We start from the raw sequence: 19074 nt of genomic DNA on the forward strand, positions 1-19074 counted from the left end.
CCTTTAAAGGGACCTCCCCAGCTAAGCCCCTCCAAATAGCCCATTCTGGTATGAACTCACCAATGGATCCACTCAATGAAGATATCTAATCACCTTGTTATCTAATCACCCTCTCAAAGCCCCACCTGTGAACACAGAAGACTTCTGGGAGATACTTTAGATACAAATCATAACAGAGCGATCTGCTTTTTTAAGACATTTGACTCACCACTCATCTCAAAATTTACTGTTGAATTCTTTCTTTTTGGCCATTGAGTCTGACCACTGACTGAACCTCATACTACTTGATTATTACTTGTGACTAATAGTGAATATTTTGTGTAGTTCTAAATTTCCTTAGAACTACTTGGCTGAGTCTTAAGTTTTTATGTACCCTTCTGTACGTAGAAAGTCTCTACAACTCAATAGATATGCCAAAGAATGAATAGAAGAAAGAATATTTTTGGGATGTAGCTCAGTGCTAGAGTGCTTGCCTAGCATGGTGAGGCCCTAGGTTCAATCCCACCATTGTGAATAAAAGAAACAATGTACATATATGTAATCATGTTTTTATTATAACAAATTTAAAAGAAGACCTTGTGGTTACTCTTCTTTTAGTAGCAGTATTCATTCAGTTCACTTTGTCTTAACTTTCCCCATTTGTTGTCGAGACTGAGTCACAGCTTTTCACAGATTTAAATTGATTTCATTTACCCATAATGATTTTTCTCTCTGACACTCAGATGGCCTTAAATTAGTCAATGCAAGCAGCTGTGTGCTGACAGCTATGGTTTGACTGTTCCCTCTAAAACTCATATCAGAATTGAATTGTCATTGTAACAGTATACAGAAGTGGGAGCTTTAAGAGATAGTTAGCTCTCATGAGTGGACTAATGTGGTTATCATAGGAGTGGGTTACTTATTGAAGGAGTGGGATCCTGATGAAAGAATAAATTTGGTGCTCTTTCTCTGCCTTACATATACTCACATGATCTCTAATCATGTAATGAGGCTCCTCTCCAAAAGGTCTACTATTATGTCATTTTAGAGTAGAAGGAAAAAGAAAAAAACCTGAAAATTTTCTTTTATAGAAATGAGTTCATTTCAATTTTTTCTGTTTAGCTATTGTATTACTCAACTGTCCTTTAGATGTAATTTTCTAATTAATTTTCTCCATAATGAAAGTGCTATCCCCGCAACCAAAATGAGGTTGTATGATCTCTGTTACATTCCTTGTTGTTATGGTTGAAACATTGTGTCAACTTGGGGAGTCTAGAGGTTTGGCTAAGTAAATTAACAGGAAGCCAGAGTGCTTACTTTGTATACATCCTGAGCCTATGAAAGAGAAGGGCAAAGATTATGTGAGAGCTACAAGCCCCTTAGGTGGGGGTAGCCTGTTTACAAAGTAAGGCAGGAAAAAGAAGCTGCTTGCTGCCATTCCTCCCTTTTTGCTCTGGCTGCTTTGCCGTTCGGCTGCCATTCCTCTTGCTCTTGTTGCTTTGCTACCTTCTGCCTCAGAGCCAGCCAAGTATGGACTAAAACCTCCACAAACTGTAAGCTAAATAAACCTTTCCTTCTTTCATTTTGGGTGTTGGGTATTTTGTCTCAGCAACAAGAGAAAAGTAACCAAGACACTTGTGTAGTCTCATATTCCACCAAACTCTAGTCAGTGTGTGTGTGTGTGTGTGTGTGTGTATGTTGGGGGCGTTCCTCTCAGTGAATTGACTATAAAAACATGTACTTTAAGAGGCTGTTGTGTTGTACAGTAGATAGCACAGGATTCATTGGGCAAATGGAAACAAATATGATTAAGCACACATAACATAAATTAGCTCTTGCTTAGGGAGGAGAATTCATGTGTAAGCTATAAAAGCTCATTTAAAATGTGCAAGTGATGTATAGAATAAAAATTCCTTTCCCCAAAATAAATGCCTTCTATCTTGTTGTGTTGTGACTTTTCATAGCTCTTTTAAATGTTTTTGTATTAATATTGAAATTATCCATCTGGGTGGCTCTCCATCTGTTTGGGTATTAATGTCTGTTCTAATCTGAATCAGATGGTTTAGTCTGAAGCTATCAGAACAAAACAGACCCAAACGTTAGGTGACTGAGATATATTTGGAACAGCACTGACCACAATCATACACAATTATTTTTAGGTTTTTAAATTTATTATTTACTTTTAAGTTTTAAATTTTTACTAGTACATGTGTGTAGTAGATAACGATTACATTCATCATGTGGAATTGATACATGTACATAATACATCTGTTTTTAATCCCCAAAATTACTGTATACAGCATTATAGCTGCTGAATTCTCATCTTTTTTTTTTTTTCTTGCATTACTGATAATAAGAATTTGAAAACAGGCCTCATGTTATTTGGTTAGTTATAAACTAATCAGTCTTTCAATACATATCAACAAAATACTTACTATGAGTAAGTAAGTAAGTAAGTATACTTACTATGGCCAGAACTCTCTTGGGTGGATAAAAGAATATGTATCAAGGAGTCTGTATTTAAAGAAAGACAACAAAGCTGGGCGTGGTGGTGCATGTCTGTAATCACGGCACTCAGGAGGCTGAGGAGGGAAGATTGTTGGGGCTTTGAGACCAGCCTGGGCTACAAACTGAGCTCAAGGCGCCTGAACTGCATAGTGAGACCCTGTCTCAAAAGGACAAAACAACAACAACAACAACAACACAACACAACAAAGCAAAACAAAATGTCTTTACTGTTATGGAGAAAGGGCATCAGTTTTGTAGTCAAGAGGCCTCATTTTCAACTCAGTTCAGTGTTTCTTAAGCTGTGCAACTTCAAGTAAACTAGTTCCCTTTCTTGGGCCTCTTTTCTTTTCTACACACAGGTAAATAAAATACCTACTCAGTTGGACCATAATAAGGATTAACTTTAATGAAATAAGATTTGTTGAAGTCCTTCATGCATTGTGTTTATATATACACAAACATTTTATGGATAAAAGAAGAATGTAAGTTCCTTTGTCCTTATGACTTACACAGACCTATCTAATAAGTTTATTAGCTGCTTATTAATAAATTGTCATTGCAAAAAATGTATCATTTTTATAAGCTGTCTTAGGAGTTCAGAGGAAAAAGAATGCAGGTACCGGAAGTTAGAGTGGTAGGAGATTAGACTTAGATTAGGTTGATGAATTGCTAAGAATATAGGAAAAACAAAACAAATGAAAAGACAAAGATCCCATAAACATTTCAGAATATAGTCAGTATACCCATCTAACTATAACTGAAGTTTCGGGGAGATGAAAGATATAAAATTGGTAAAGTAAGATGGAGGTGTTTTGTTTTTGTCTTTGTTGTTATTTGATTTTCTTTGTTTTCAGATGGGTTTTAGTTTTTGTTTTTGGTGCTGAGGACCGAACCCAGGGCTTCCAGCTTGCTAGGCAAGCGTTCTACCACTGAGCTAAATCCCCAAACCCTGTTGTTGTTATTTTGTTGTTTTTTTCTGTTTAAACTTTAAAAAAGATCTTGAATATAGAAGGATTTTGACTATCTCATCAATGATAGGGAAGCTTAAATGGTTCAGAAGTCAATTTTAAGCTATTAGCTTCCTGAAACACATAGATTTTATCTATTCTTCCATTCACAGATGCCTTATTTTTTATTCAGTAGTGGAATGAGATTTTCCTTGATGTTTAAATAATGTTTTTCAGTGCTGAGCATTAAACCCAGGGCCATGTGGATGCTAGGAAAGAGCTGTATCACTGAACGACACTCCCAAACCTTTCAGTAATTTTCAAATAATTATTTCTATAGTCCCTAAAGATGATTCTTGGAAATATTTTTCTTTTTTCTTTTTTTACAAATACAAAATTTCTAGCAGAAATTTGAGTCCAGTGTATTGGTTTTCCAAGCCAATTTCTTAGTTTCCTCTTTCTTTTTGCAAATATATATATATATATATATATTTTGAACTGTTTCCCTTCCCCTGCTGCTCATCATGGTGGTAGCATTGCACTGCTTCCATGTGTGTGGTGACCTGTCTGTCTTAACTATCTGATCCCTAGGTGAGCCATAGTTCCAGGCACATAAAATATTCTCAGAGAAAATTTGTTGAACAATTGAGAGAAGGAAAAAGGGGAGAGAAAAAAAAAAATAAAAGGAAAGAAAGCGTTTGTGGAAAAGGATAGAGCAGCCTCATTTGAACAGCAGATTGCAACCATGTATCATAATAGCACTTACAGTTCTTGGTGATTAGGGTGTTAGAGGTTGAACTCAATAAGAAAGATTTATCTTGCAAAATAACAATGTTTTGAGAAATGCCTTGCAATACAAGGCCAGTAGGGAATTCTAATGGACCATATATTCCTGGCCATTTTCCCCATCTATTGACTTTGCATGATGTAACTTAAAAGGGCTTCAGGAGCTTAAAGCAGATTTAAAAGAACTCTGAGAATTACCATAAAAAATAGGAGTGTTGGGTAATAGAGGCTGTGCTGGTTGGGTGCAGCTACATACTGACAAAACAAACTTGGGTACAAAGTCAAGAGACTTTGGTTTTTATTTTTGTTTTTGTTGTTGTTTTGTGGGCCTTCTAATTTTTCTTCTTTCAGAGAGGAAGCCTTTATGTCTAAAATGCGGTAATACTTTTAGGAGAAAATAAGGACAGAAGTGCAAGACATAAATAATATTAATTATTATTTAAAGGCTTTAAGTCCTTTCATGTATATATGGCTTTGAATAGAAAAAAAATGGGCAGAAAATAACACCAGAAGACTAAATTGCTGGGTGATCTTTGAAGTGCCTTTTATGTGTTACCTCTGTCTCATGGGATTCAATTTATTTGGGAGCAGAAGTTTCATTTAGCTACAAAAGGAGGAAGGCATCATTTTTTATTTGTCATTAATATCTTGCATAACTAGACATGCATCATGGTAGCCAAAGCAAAGCTATATGTGGCTGTTAAATTTAAATGACTTAAATTATAAAGTTTATATTTTTTACCTCTGTCATATTATTACCTAAAAATGCTTCATAATTACTTCTAGTTAGTGACTGCTGTCTTGAACAGCACACAGAACTTCCTGGCATTCCTTTCTGGCATCACAGAACTTCCTGTTGTACAGCTCTGCTCTGAAATAGGGTTCACCTCTGTTTGAAAATACCCAGGCTTTGGGTGTAACTCTCAACAGCCAGAGTCATCTTACCTGGCTCTCATGCTGTCTGTAAGTGCTCCATTTCAGATTTTGTTTAACTATTTTCATTTTCATCATTTCTATGAACAGTAAGAATTTTACTGAGCCTGTTGAGAAAGCCTAGAATGGTTAAGTAGGGAGAACAAAGAAAGAAAATTCTAGTAAGCACATTTAAGTATTTATTTCGAGAATGACAGTTCGAGAAATGATGGTTTGAGAAATAATATGATTAATTAGTGATATGGCTTGGATATCAGTTAAGTATGTCTTGGAGGCTTGGCATCCAGAATGGCAGTATTAGGAGATGGTGAGACCTTTTAAAAATGGGGTCTAATAGAAAGTTTTTAGGTTAACTGGGTAGTGTGCTCTTGAAGTGGATCATGAGATTCCATTCTTCTGACTCCTTGCTCTGAGATGTAATCTCTTTCTCCCACACCTACCCTCCCACATTTACTGCTATCATTGCTATCTGCCGTGGGGTGATGCGTGCATAGGAGGCAGGGCATTGTAGGGGCTGGGAATTAGTCAGTTTTTCCATCCCTGAGACACAACACCTAGAAAACACAATTTTTGGGAAGAGAGGTTTAATTTAGCTCATAGTTTCACAGGATTCAATCCGTTACTGGCTGGCTACAAGGCACAAACATCATGGTGGAAGAACATGGTGGAGCAAAGGTGTACAGTTCATGGCAGCCAAGAAGCAGAGCAGTGGAACAGTGCTAGACAAAAAAGGATGGGAGACCATAAACAGTGTTCGACACCATGCCTCTATGATCCCCCCACACACACCCAGACTGTGCTTTTCTAATCTTCTGAGTGGCTCCCAAGCCAGTCAAGTTGACACAATTAAGCTTAACCACCACAACTTATGCCACAGTGTTTGACCTTTCAGCTTCCAAAACCATGAGTTCAATAAAGTTATAAAGTTCGCCCATCTCAGTCATTTCATTAGAGCCATGAAGAGAGGACTAGGACAACGAGTTACACGCCACTGTACAACTCGTAGCATCAGTTCTTCCAAAATTCACCTTGAGTGGACTCCAGACAAAAATCTTTGGAGAAAGCAGGGATCTAAGGTCAAATAAATGTGGAAGTTGCTGCAGGTCATTTTCCACGTGGACTTCAGAATGACTTTGTAAAATTGCTAATATTATTACACTTCTAAAAAAACCTAAACATGACATTCAAATGCTTTTTCATTTTAAATTTCAAACTCCTTCCTAGGAGGGAGGACTTAGATCATGCCTGCCTTTCCTACTCCTTCCCTTGTCATTCACATCTTACTCCGCTCCAGGGAGCTGGGCTTCTTAGTCCTTCAACAGGTTATACTCTTTCTAGATAAAAGGTTTTGTGTATGTTGTTTCTCTTGCTTGTAATACGTTTCCTTTCCCTTCTCCTTTAACAGCGTCCTTCTGATAACTTAGTTCTCAGCTTAAATGGCCATCATTTGAGGACTCTTGTGACCACGTGACCAGCTGCAAGTGGCTGTCTATCTTTGATTTTTGATTTGTCTAGCTTTGATTTTTTCTCTTGATCATCCTCTTCAGTCAACTGGTTTATTAACTTGTTTGTTTTCTGCTGTTAGCAAAATTTCTGTGGGTAGAGATCATGGCTGTTCTGTTCAGTTTTGGTTAACACCTGCTGGTGAGCTACAGCCAGCTTGAACTGGCTGCTGTATACTGGTTGTGGGCATCTCTTCTCTATTCTGAAGTAAACAGTGTCATGTTGGTAGCTTGAAATCAACCATTATAGGAATATATATATATACCACAGAACTGAAGAAACACTACAAGTTGTTTTTTGGGGGTTTATGTGGTTCATTTGGTTTTGGGTTTTGTTTTTGCTTTATTTATTAGAGAACTAAATTTAAAGCTAAATTTGAATTGAAGCTGAATTTTGTTTTATTTTTTATGGAGCTGAACACCTTTGATAGCATCTCATATATTGTTTGGTATTTGGTAGATTCACAATATTCTTGTCAAATGAATAGATGAATCACTGAATGCATATGATGTTCACTTGAACAATTAAACTATTTACTGATGAGTTAATCCTCTGAGAGGTTCTGCAATTTGACTTCACATATAATGTGATATTCCCAAACATATGGCCTAGGAATTCCTTTTAAGTAATTTCTGTTGCTATCACTAAAAAATGATGAGAAGTAGTTTTTGGAAAATGCTACCCTAAAGCATTGAGGAAGAGGAAGTTGGATGTCTTTGTATTGTATAAAGTATCCAAACACAGAAAGTTCCACAGCATTTATTCTAGGGAAACTGAATCTCAAGATCATCAGGCATTTTTCAAGTTAACTTCTGTTTGTCTCAGCTTGACCATCACCTCTCTAGGGGAGCCTTTCTTTACTGCCCCCCTGTCCAAATCCACATTAGATTACTGTTGTAGTCTACGGCCATACCACCCTGAACGCGCCCGATCTCGTCAGATTACTGTTGTACCTACTACATAGGACACAGTGGTAGGCAAAAGCAATAATCTTATTCAGTAGGGAGCTCCTCAAGAAAGACTGTGTATGTAATTTATAAACATGAATTAACTATTTACTGTGTAGTGAAATTACATAGAAGCTATATAACATTCAAAAGAAGTAAAAAAAAAAACAATTTCCTGCTCATTGGGAAATGACAGTCTCACCATGAGGACATGGTCAGTAGTCATTCATTTCACCATGTATCCGTTTTATGGATCATCGGTGAAGATGGAGCAGAGAGGTAGCACATTGTGGGTGAAGGCAGAAGGGTAGAAAAAATAAATCACTTAGTGGGTGCCTTCTACAGGAACACAGGACTCACATTAGTCAACCGTAGGAAATACATGTGGACAGGAAAATCAAGTTTGAGGACCCTTGACAGCAAGCTCAAGGGCTTCGACTTGAATAATGTGATTGGAGAGGCTTGGAAAATTTAGAGAAATGTAGACAAAATCTGTAATAGTCTTCTTTGGCGAGACTCTTCATAGGCTGTGAAGAGAATGCTTATACATTAATCCTGCCTACAAAGACCTTACATGATCAGGCCTTGCCTGTGTTGTAACATTACCGTGTGTGATTCCTCCCAAGAGCACTGTTCTGCATTGCAGACATGAAGGCCTTGTGGTAGGTTGACAACTGGTGGGGTCAACTTGTAACACCCAGCTGAACTGAATCAGGGTGGTGCTGGGTGTGGGATGCCCAACAGATGACTGTTGCCAGAAGCATAAGAGGCAAAACTAGAGAAGAAGAGGCTGTTAGTGAGGCTGTTTGGGAGCTGGTGGAAGCTGTTGGGTGCTGTCAGAGGCTGTAAGGCTCTGTTGGTTCCCTTGGAGGAGCTTGTCATGCTGGTTTTCCTGATGAACTGAACAGTTCTCATTGTGTGAGGAGCTCGGGACCTTGTTGTCACTGAGAATGGCTTCGATTCACTTGAGGGGAGCTCTGGTCCTCACTTTGAACATCGCTTCCTGGCTCCAAGGGGGGGAGGCGGGGAGATGGTGCACTGCTCAGTCTCCTGGAGAAGCTTGTCACGTTGGCTTTCCTGATGGGAACTTGGCTTTCCTCATTGTCAGAGGAACTCAGGACCTCACTTTTGCTGACAATGGCTGTGGTACTTTAGGGAGGAGCTCTGGTTCTTAGTTTGAGCATCGCTTCCTTGCTCCAGTGTAGATCCCTCATCCTGCTAGCACAGATCCTTCATCCTACTGGCATAGACTTTCTAGCTTCCGCCACTGACCCTTGGGCCTTCCCAGCGCAGATCTGTGAAACAGGCCTGCATGACATATTGTCATGGGCCCTTGGCCTCCAGTTAGACATGTAGGGGGCACTGTCATGGGCTCTAGGTCTTCAACTGGACTTATTCAGGACATTATCATGGGATCTAGGCCCTCAGCTAGATTCTTTGGTTTTTAGCATGTGGACAGACAGATTTCATGCACTTTCTTTTTGTATATGACTCTTTGGGTGACTATTATAAATAATATGACAAAATATGTGTCCTGTATTATATTGTTCTGCTTGCAAAACACACAGCTCATCAGGTCCTTAAATTATACTATGCTCCTTCTCTTCTGGGGCCTTTCTTAAGGCTCCCTCTCTAGATGGAAGGCTGCCCTCCAGCTGCATCCCTTTCTCTAGTTAACTTCTGTTTGTCTCAGCTGGACCATGACCTTCTAGGGAAGTCTTTCCTTACCAACCCCTGGCCAAATACACATTAGATTACTTGCTTATGATCACTAATAAAATTGTAGTTTTAAATTTCCAGACAATGGTATCAGTATCTAATTACTTACTCATTCATGTGATCAACTATAATCAACCGTTTGCACCAGGCTATATTTTCTAAGAATATGGACCAGTGTTTGCTATGTATCTCTAAGAGTTGACTTCAGAATCTGGCACTACAATTGAGAGTTAATAAATATTGGTTGCTTGAATGAATTAATTAAATACAATTGATCAAAACCACAAATATGACAAAACAGGGAAAAAGAGCTAACATTTTGGAGAGTAGATGCAGTTTCCAAATTATCTAGGCAGATTAATACAGTGGACTGTAACAGGATGAGATTTAAAAGAGAAAATATGATAAAGTAAGGAGGCAGAGCAGAGCAGATGGGGAAGGAGTGAGTTTTAATTAACTTTAGGTTTAATGTGGTCTCAGAGTGGTGTGGCTGAAAAGCTGATGCAGCCTCCAACTGCAGCAATTGGAAGGTATACACCCCACTTGAGAGATCATTCTTTCTCGCTCCTACATACTCAGGGAAGATTGTGCCCAATTCTGGAGGAGGAATATAGATTCCAAAAAAAAAAAAAAAATGTCTAGATGATGATAACCACATGATGGGGTGGGGAGGAAACTCACAATAATGAGAATGTTTTAGTCCATTTTCTGTTGCCATAACAAAATACCTGAGACCAGGTAATTTTTTAAAGGATAAATATTTATTGGGGTCCTTGTTCTGCAGTGTAAGAGCATGGTGTGCTCTGCTTAGCATCAGCAAAAGCTTTCTTGCTTCATCACACCATAGCAGAAGGCATCGTCACAAGCTGAGACAGCAGCTGTACTAGCTCAGACTTTTCTTTGTCCTCCCATAAAGCCACTAATGCCGTTGTGGGGGCCCTACCCTCAGTTCTTTATCTAATCCTAGTTACCTCCCCCAAACCTTACCTCCAAATAAAATTAACACACAAATTTGAAGTTAAATTTCTAACAGATGAACTTCTGGGGGACACATTCAAGAAAAACTTCAAGGAATTACCAATGCTTATCTTTATATTGTTGTTTTTTGCTTTCGTTTTTTGAGACAGGGTCTTGCTGTGTATCCCTGGCTGGTCTTGAGCTTGTGGTGATCCTCCTTCCTCAGCCTCCTCAGTGCTAGGATCACAGGCATGCCCCACCACAGCTAGTACCAATGTTTATTTTTAAGGAAGAAAAACAAGAGAAAAGCTTGGCTAGATGGGATGGTGGGTGTATAAGGGGACACTTTGGTAGCCTGAAAATTGTGATTATCATAAGAGAATAAGTGTCATAAGTGCATAAATGATAACAAAACCAACAATTCTGTTCTTTTAAAAAATAATATAAAAAACACTGATTTTTGATGTAAAAATATATTTAGTGATACACAAAGAAAAGAACTAGATTTAATTTGAGATATATAGGAAAAACACTCCATTAGAGGGCTTTTTAATGATACATAATTAGAGATATCATGTGTGAGAGGTAACTTATTGTGTCAATTTGAATGAGAAATGCCCAACTACATTGGACCAGCATAGTTCTGAGTGTGGCTGAATGGATCCACAGAAGACAAAAGACCCACTCTGGCTATGAGTGGCACCAAACAATAGGCTTACAGCCTGAATGGGATAAATGGGAAGTGAAGAAGGCTCACTTCTGTTTCTTTGGAGGAGCTCCATCTCATGTTCAACCTTGGACGTCATCTCCCGGCTTCCAGCACAGACTCTTTATCCTTCTGTTGCAGACCCTTCATCTTCCTGATACAGACTTGTGCAGGACACTGCAGTGAGCTCCAGGCCTTTGGCTAGACCCTTCAGATCTCTAATGCACAGACAGACCTTTTGCACTTTTCTACACCTGACTCTTAGGGCAACCATTGCAAGCCAGTTTTGTAAATTCTTAAAAATTTATATATCTTGCATTAAATCTGTTTCTCTAGTAGGCACTGACTGATACATCATGGGCTGCCTGATGAAATAGTGAACTATTTGAAGAACCATTCCAAGTTGCATTGGGATGGTTGATGAAAGAGATTCATATTAGTTAAGAGTTTCCATGGCTGTCCTCTGAATTCAATAACAGCAACCAATCTTAGGTGACCATTCTATAAAAATGGAGTGTGAAGATGAATTGTTTAACTTGGAAGTAGCCAGGGTGTCCTTCAGTGGGAAAATGGGTAAATAAAACTGAGGTACATCCAGACAGTGGAAATACATGAAGGGGTTTTAAATGTATATCATTAAGTGAAAGAAGATGATCTGAAAATTTTACATACTGTATGATCTTAACAATGTGACATTCTGAAAAAGACAAAACCATGGAGTTAGTAGCAAGATCAATGATTTGCCTGGGGTTATGGGAGAAGAAAGGATGACTAGGCCGAGCACAGAGGACTTTTAGGACAGTGAAACTATTCCATATGTTATAATAGAAAAGATATGACATTATAAATTTGTGAAGATTCGCAGAATGCACAACATCAAAAGTACACCCTAATGTTGGCTATGAATTCTGAGTGACAATCGTGTGTCCAAGTAGGCTCATTGCTTGGAATAAACATACCATCCTGATGCCAATGTTGGTACATAGTGGGAAGGCTCTGTGTGTGTGTGAGCATAAGGGTGTGTGAACGCTATACTTTTCACTTAACTTTGTGGTAAACCTAAAACTGCTAAAAAAATCCATTTTTAAAAAATAAACGGTAGCATCTATTCATGAGAATGTGTATCTGTCATCTTTTTCAATTTGAAACTTAGAACTTGTATTTTCAAACTTTGAGCATGTCTTTCCATTTTTACCACATATTAGACAAGTCTGTTGTAGTTCTATTGAAAATCTAGAAGCCCTGACTTGTGTCTTGGTATCAACTTCACTTAAGTCTTTCCTCAAGTTAAACAAAAATCTAAATTTGTCAGAATGTTTTAGATTTACCCGGTCATATATACAAAATCATGTGGTGAAGTCATAATGTTTTGCTCTTCTGTACATAAAAAACTAGAAAAATATGACTTCAAAACGTTTTTCTTTCCTTTTTAATGAATAGACATTGAGAATACCTCCAACAAGAGAAGTGTTAGAACTTTGGGAAATGAAAAATAATGCTTGACTCTCTCTAATAACCAGTAAAACTCATCATATAGAAGATCAATTTACTAACATCAAAAGGATGTTTGCTTTGGTTTTCAGTGTTTCTGGAAGTCTATCTTCTCTCACTAACCTGTGGCCTGAATATACTGAAAAGGGCTGTTGGATTTTTGAGGCACATCTTATATGAGAATAGTACTTGTAACTGGAACCACATGGAATAATCATTGCTTTGATTTTATCAACTAAAAGCTTTAAAAATTGTAAATTTAGAGAAAGACAGAGACAGATGAGACAGAGACAGATATTAGTTGTTAGAAATAGTTGTGAAGATTCTAAAACCTTTATTGCCAGGATTTAATTCAAATTTACCCCAGGCCATCATTTTTATTATCTATGCTTCTTTCATATTTATCTAGTGACTGTTCATATAGGAAAGAGAAGTCCCTCCATTGTGGTTGGCATTTTGACTCAAATTCTAGAAAGCCTCCTAATAGGGGAATTACTCAGATGTTCATTCTAGTATAAAAAGAGATGGGTTGATATACTACATATTGTTATCCTCAATGGAGTTGCTCAGATTACCAAATGTAAGAATGCAAGATTGATCAAACAGTTAAAGAGAATAAAAAATAATTTAAAAAACACTACAAATTATATAGAGTTTCACTAAGCAAGATGGTACAAATTCAACAATTATTGTTATACTGCATATTGTTGTCTTCAAATTAATTGTTCAGATTACCAGATATATTGTTTTGAAACCCTTTATCATTTTATTATTTTTGCCTTGTTTTGTTTTTGTCTATGTTGTTATTTTGTTGCTTTTAAAATTCTCTTTAAAAAAGAGATTGAGTCTGAGTTTTGTAATATTCAGTAAGAAAATAGAATCATATGTAAATATTTTCTTCAAATAAAGTGAGGAAGCAGAGTACCCTAAGAAGGGGAAGTCAGGAGCTTAGATTACCTGAAGGACCTAAGCTGAAGTACGGAGACCAAACCTGCCTAGTGGTGATTAGCCCCGAGCACTCTGGATGTGACTTGGTCCAGGGAGTTAAGAGAGTAGGTGTTTGTACTGGGCCCCTTCTGGTCAAATGTTTCTGCCTCTAAAATTTTACACAATCAAGAACTCATATTTTTTCCTCATTGAACAGTATCATTGTTTTCATGCATGGATAAATGTTGTGCTTAATTTTTTACGGTGGTTTCTACTGAGGAAGTGAAATGTCCCTTTTTTATTTCCACTTTCTTTATCTTTGCTCCACACACTAGGAATAAAGTACTGGTTAGAGAATTCAGATCTCTATGGAAGTGTCATTTGGAAGTCCCCTGGGATGGGACAAAGCCAAGGTCAGAAAATGCAGACATGCCTTATTTGTGCACCGAATTCTCCATGACCCTACTCTTCAGCTTTGTTTATTCCATTCCCTCATCTGTGCTCTCTGCTACCAGTGCACCAGCCATTCCAGACGTGCTCTCATTCTTTTGGGGAAGCCTCAGATGACCTTCCCCCACACTGACTGGCTAGCTCATATTGCCTTCTTCAGGAAACCTTCCCTGGCTCCCTATCAGTTGGTTTGTAATTGTTTGAAACCTTTAGGCATAATTATCTTTGCATTGCTCACATTTCCTTACAATGATCTGTTGAAATACGTCTTTCACATGGAAGAGCGAGCTCCCTGAAATGACTGTCTTGTTCATGTTTTTGTCGCTAGAAGTCCAATGAGCTATCCATTGTGCTACAGAGTACCTCGGTTCATGTTTTCATTCCTAGTGCTTAACAATGTCTGGCATACAGCTGATGATAAGGAAATGTTTGTGAATGAATGAATGAATGAATGAATGAATGAATGAAATACTACTTCCTGCTGTGCTTTTCAGCGAGCTGGGGTCCTTTTGTGAAGTCCGTCATTATATACATCTTTATTGAGCTTGTGCTAGATTCTGGGATTGATAAATGCATTTTTTCACTTCTATTACATTTTTTGTCTCTTCATGAAAACAGATTGAAATACCTTCTCTGTAGTTCACTTATACATTATTTATGATAAATGGTTAGATGGATTGTAGAGCTTAGGCTAGTAAAGCTCTACCACTATTGATTAATTCCCAATTGCATACACTGTGAGCAGGCATTTATATTTCTTTATAGAGTATACAGCATTGATTTTAAACTAACCACTCACTAGAGCAGTAGAGAGTATTCAAGGACTCTGGGACTGGTCTGGAGAACCAGGGTAAAAAGCTGAGGTTTAGGACCCCCATCTAGTATCCTACTTTCAACTCCATTTTTTAGTTATTTCCCCATGAAACTCTCTGAGAAGAATGGATTTGTTGTTCTAAAAAGTTTGAAAACCACTGGTATTGTTTTTGAGAAGTAAAGAGGTTAAAGAAAGAAAGTTCCTATATAGTTTTTTTAGTTGTAGACACCACATAACATAAAATTTACCACCTTTACTATTTTTAAGTGTACATTACTGTAGCTTTAGCTATATAAGCATTGCACAAAAGAACTCTAGAAAATTTCATTTTGCAAAACTTTCTTTTAAATAAAGTAAAATTTAACATAAAATTGTGAGACATTTCAGTATTAATTGCTTCTTTTAGCCTTTGTTTTATTTTGACCAATGTATCACGTCACAGTCATAAAAGATATTTATTTCCCCTTGCCTGTTTATGTAAAGAGGAAATATTGGCACACTAAGCTATGCCCCTTCATTCTTAAATGCTATATCTGGACTTTATTTATATGATGAAAATCCGTAAAGAGTTGGTTTTAATGTGGATCATCTAGTTCAACTCTCTTATCTGCAGATTGGAAAACAGGTCTAAAAAACTAAGTGTCTTCTATGATTGTAACCAAGAAGCTCTTAATGGCAGAAAATGGACTAATTTTCTTATTTCCTGATCCAATGTGGCTCAACTACTTGGCTTCATTTCATAATCAAGGGTAGTGGAAGTATCTGCATTCTTTTACTTGAATCTCTTGCTATATGTATACTCTAATTCCTTTTGCAGCTATTGGTGGGGGGAGAGAAGAGAATGTTAATGGTGGAATGTGCCTAATAGCTCTCTCCTGTATACCAGGATCTAAATTATGAGCTCTACTTAAATTGTAGATTGTTGTACTTGTTTTTTTAGAATTTTTAAAAAATTTTTTAAAAGCTATAGTAAAATATACAATGTATAGTTCACTGATGTATTCATCTGTTTTATCATACTATAAGGAAATACCTGAGGCAGGCAACTTTATAAATAAATTTATTTGGGCTCATGGTTCTGTAGGTATGGCATCTCTAAACACCATAATCAGATTAAGGTTCCACTCTCTTAAAACCCAACAATAGATACTATATTTCAACACATGAAGCCTTGGGGGACACACCGAAACCATATTCAAACCATAGAAACTAACATTAAACACATTTGCATTGTTATGCAACCTCATCATCATCTATCTCTATAACTATTTTCAAAGTTAAAACTAAAACTTTATATTCACTAAACAATAGCTCCTCAATCCCCTTTTATCCCAAGCAGCTGACATTTTATTTTATGTCTCTATGGATTTGACTATTCTAGGTACTTCATATAAAGTGAATCATACAGTGGTTTTGTTTTTTTTTTTTTTTACTACTTTATGTTACTTAGTATAACGCCCTCAAGGTTCACTCATATTGTAGCATATGTCATAATTCCCTTCCATTTTAAGGCTCTATAAATGTTCCATTGTATATACAAGTCCATAGCTTATGATACTTTGACTTATACTTCTTTTAACTTTATAGTGCTGTGAAAGCATGCCCATAGAACCATTCTGTTTCTTCACTTTCAGTACAGTATTTAATAAATTACATTAGGAATCCAACATTTTATTATGCTAGTGTTACATGATTTTTCCTAGTTGTGATCTGTCATAGTCAACTGGTTATGTCAACTTGCATAAGAAATGGCCAGTTAAATTGAATCAGAATAGTTCTGTTAGCAGTTTTCTTTGTGTAGTAGGGAGTACTGGGAATCAGACTCAGGACCTTGCACTTGCCAGGCAGGTGCTGTGCTGCTGAGCTATACCTCCGGCCACTGGATCAGCATAGTTCTGGATGTGGCTGAAGGGATTTACGGAAGACAGATGACCCACCCTGGATGTGAGTGGCACCAAACAGGCTTGCTTGTAGGCCGAACTGAGTAAATGGTAAACAAAGAAGGAAGGCTCACTTCTGCTTCTTCAGAGGAGCCCCGGTCTTCATCCTCACCTTGGACATCATCGCCTGGATTCTAGGACTCTTCAGCCTTCCAGCACAGACCCTTTAGCATCCTGATATGGACTCATAAAAAACACTACAGTGAGCTCCAGGCCTTGGACCTTTGACTGAATCCTTCCGCTCTCCAGCACAAAGAAAGCCCTTTTGCACTCTTCCACACCCGACACTGCATACAGCCATTTTATGTACCATGTAAATCCTTGTATATTTGTATATCTTGCATTGTCTGTTTCTCTAGTGAGCACTGACTGATACATGAGCTGACTCAATTATTCTGAGCACATGTGAAGACTAGACTAAACTATGGTAGTCAGGGGCTGGGGATTTAGCTCAGTGGCACAGTGCCTGCCTGGCAAGCGCAAGGTCGTGAGTTCGATTCCAGTACTGGAAAAAAACCAAAAAGCAAAACAAACAAAAACAACTATGATAGTCAGTAAGTTAGGTGTAAATTATGGTACTTTCTACTTACAATGAGTTGGTTGGGACATAACCCCATTGTAAGTGAAGGAGCATCTGTACATAGGATATTTCATTTACTCACCTGTTGATGACTCCATTGTCTTGCTTTTGGATGTTATTTTCCTTATTCACAGATGAGGAAACAGATGAAAAAAATTGAATTCCTTTCTACTGGTCACAGAGCCCATAAAGGATGTAGTTGTAGATGTACTTGAATCTAAAAGGCATGTTGTTTTCAGTGTTTGAGGCTGTGTCCACATAGCTGAAATATATTTACCTACATCAGCGCAGTTAGGGGAATAAATGATATTAATATCACATTTTAGAGCCTTCATTTGTTTTATTTTAGGGATAATCTAGAAGGAGCCTTTCTTAACATTATTTAAATTGTTCAGGTTTTTAATATTTAATGTTTATATACTGGCTGAGCATAAGGTATTTATTCAAAGTAATTTTTATCATGGTACAAACAGATGCCAATATTAAAATAAAAGGTAAACTTTATTCAAACATGCAGTTCTTGGTAAAGTACAAGATGTAAATGTCATCTTACATTGTTAAGAAAACTTGTTACATCCTTTAGAGTTGAGGAGAAATATTATCCATATTAACTTCTCTGTGAAGCAAAGCAAAACAAATTGAGCTTTAAGGATCTATATCCCTACTTTAATGACAATAATAGCTAATATTTACTGCTCTTCAGCTATGTCCCAGGCACTGTGCTAAGCTCTTTGCATATTATCTGATATAATCTTCTCAGCACCTTTGGGTTTTCAGTATCAAATCCTCATTTTATAAAGGAGAAATGAAGTTAAGAGAGGGGTTAGGTAACTGTTGTGGGTTGAAATGCATTACCCACAAAAGATTTGTTGAAACCCTAACACCTAGTATCTCCAACTACGACTGTATTTCCAAAATGTCTTTAGAAATAGGGTCTTTGTGGAGGTAATCACATTTCTACAAGGCCATTAGGTTAGGCTCTATTTAATACATAAAATGGGGAAACCTGGGCATGGAAGCAGACACACACTGGGTTAAGGCAGCCGTGTGACTGGACTGATTCCTCTGACAGAAGGAATGCTGAGGACTGCCAGCAAATACCAGAAGATAGAAGAAGCGATGAAAGATTCCCCTCAAGAGGCTTGAGAGAGAACCCCGCTCTGAACATGTTACCTTGACACCATGGTTTCAGACCTACAGCCTCCGAAACTGTGAGCTAATAATATTTCTCTTGTTTAAGCCATTCACTTTTTAGTATTTGTTATGGTAGCCCTAGATGACAAACACAGTAACTTTCCAAAGTCAAGCTGACAGCAAATGGTAGGCCTGATATTTAGACACAGGTATCTATGAAGAGCTCAATAAATGTTTTCTGCTACTATTACTTATATTATTATCAATAACATTCAATGCTGTTATTATTAATAATAAATCTTGGGGCTCTGCTTATTTCCTTTCTCTTGAGCCTGTACTGTTATGTATCTTCTGTGCTATGAGTCAAGCTTCAAAAACTAGATATAAAACCAGTTTTGATTTTTTACTTTATTAAGAAATAAAATATATTTTCATAACCAGATAAGAGAAAAACAATTATACTTTGTATCATTATCTTAAAAGTAGTACTCAGTATAAGACATAAACCAAAAAGATTCTTACAAAAAAGAAGCAGAAAACAACACAAATTTCTTTTGAACAATCTAAATAAACCTTTAGTATAAATGAAACAAATTCACATATACACAATGGAGTACTATGCTGCCATAAAGAAAGATAAACTCGAGGCATTTGTAGATAAATGGATGCAATGTGAGAACATGTTAAATGAAATGTCAGCCATACAAGCTCGAATACTGCATAATTTCTCTTATATGAAAAGCTTTATATATA

At 37.2% G+C, this 19074-nt stretch overlaps 1 long non-coding RNA gene across 1 annotated transcript in view; it reads left to right on the forward strand.

The window, feature by feature from the left end:
- Positions 1-19074, forward strand: part of LOC102020677 — a 160951-nt gene that overhangs the window by 36524 nt on the left and 105353 nt on the right. The window contains exon 4 of the long non-coding RNA XR_260791.1: positions 18260-18398. This is a non-coding gene — a long non-coding RNA (uncharacterized LOC102020677). The remainder of the gene's footprint in view (positions 1-18259; positions 18399-19074) is intronic.

The sequence above is a fragment of the Chinchilla lanigera genome, unplaced genomic scaffold (assembly GCF_000276665.1).
Source record: "Chinchilla lanigera isolate Chin_1 unplaced genomic scaffold, ChiLan1.0 scaffold00020, whole genome shotgun sequence".
NCBI lineage: Eukaryota > Metazoa > Chordata > Mammalia > Rodentia > Chinchillidae > Chinchilla > Chinchilla lanigera.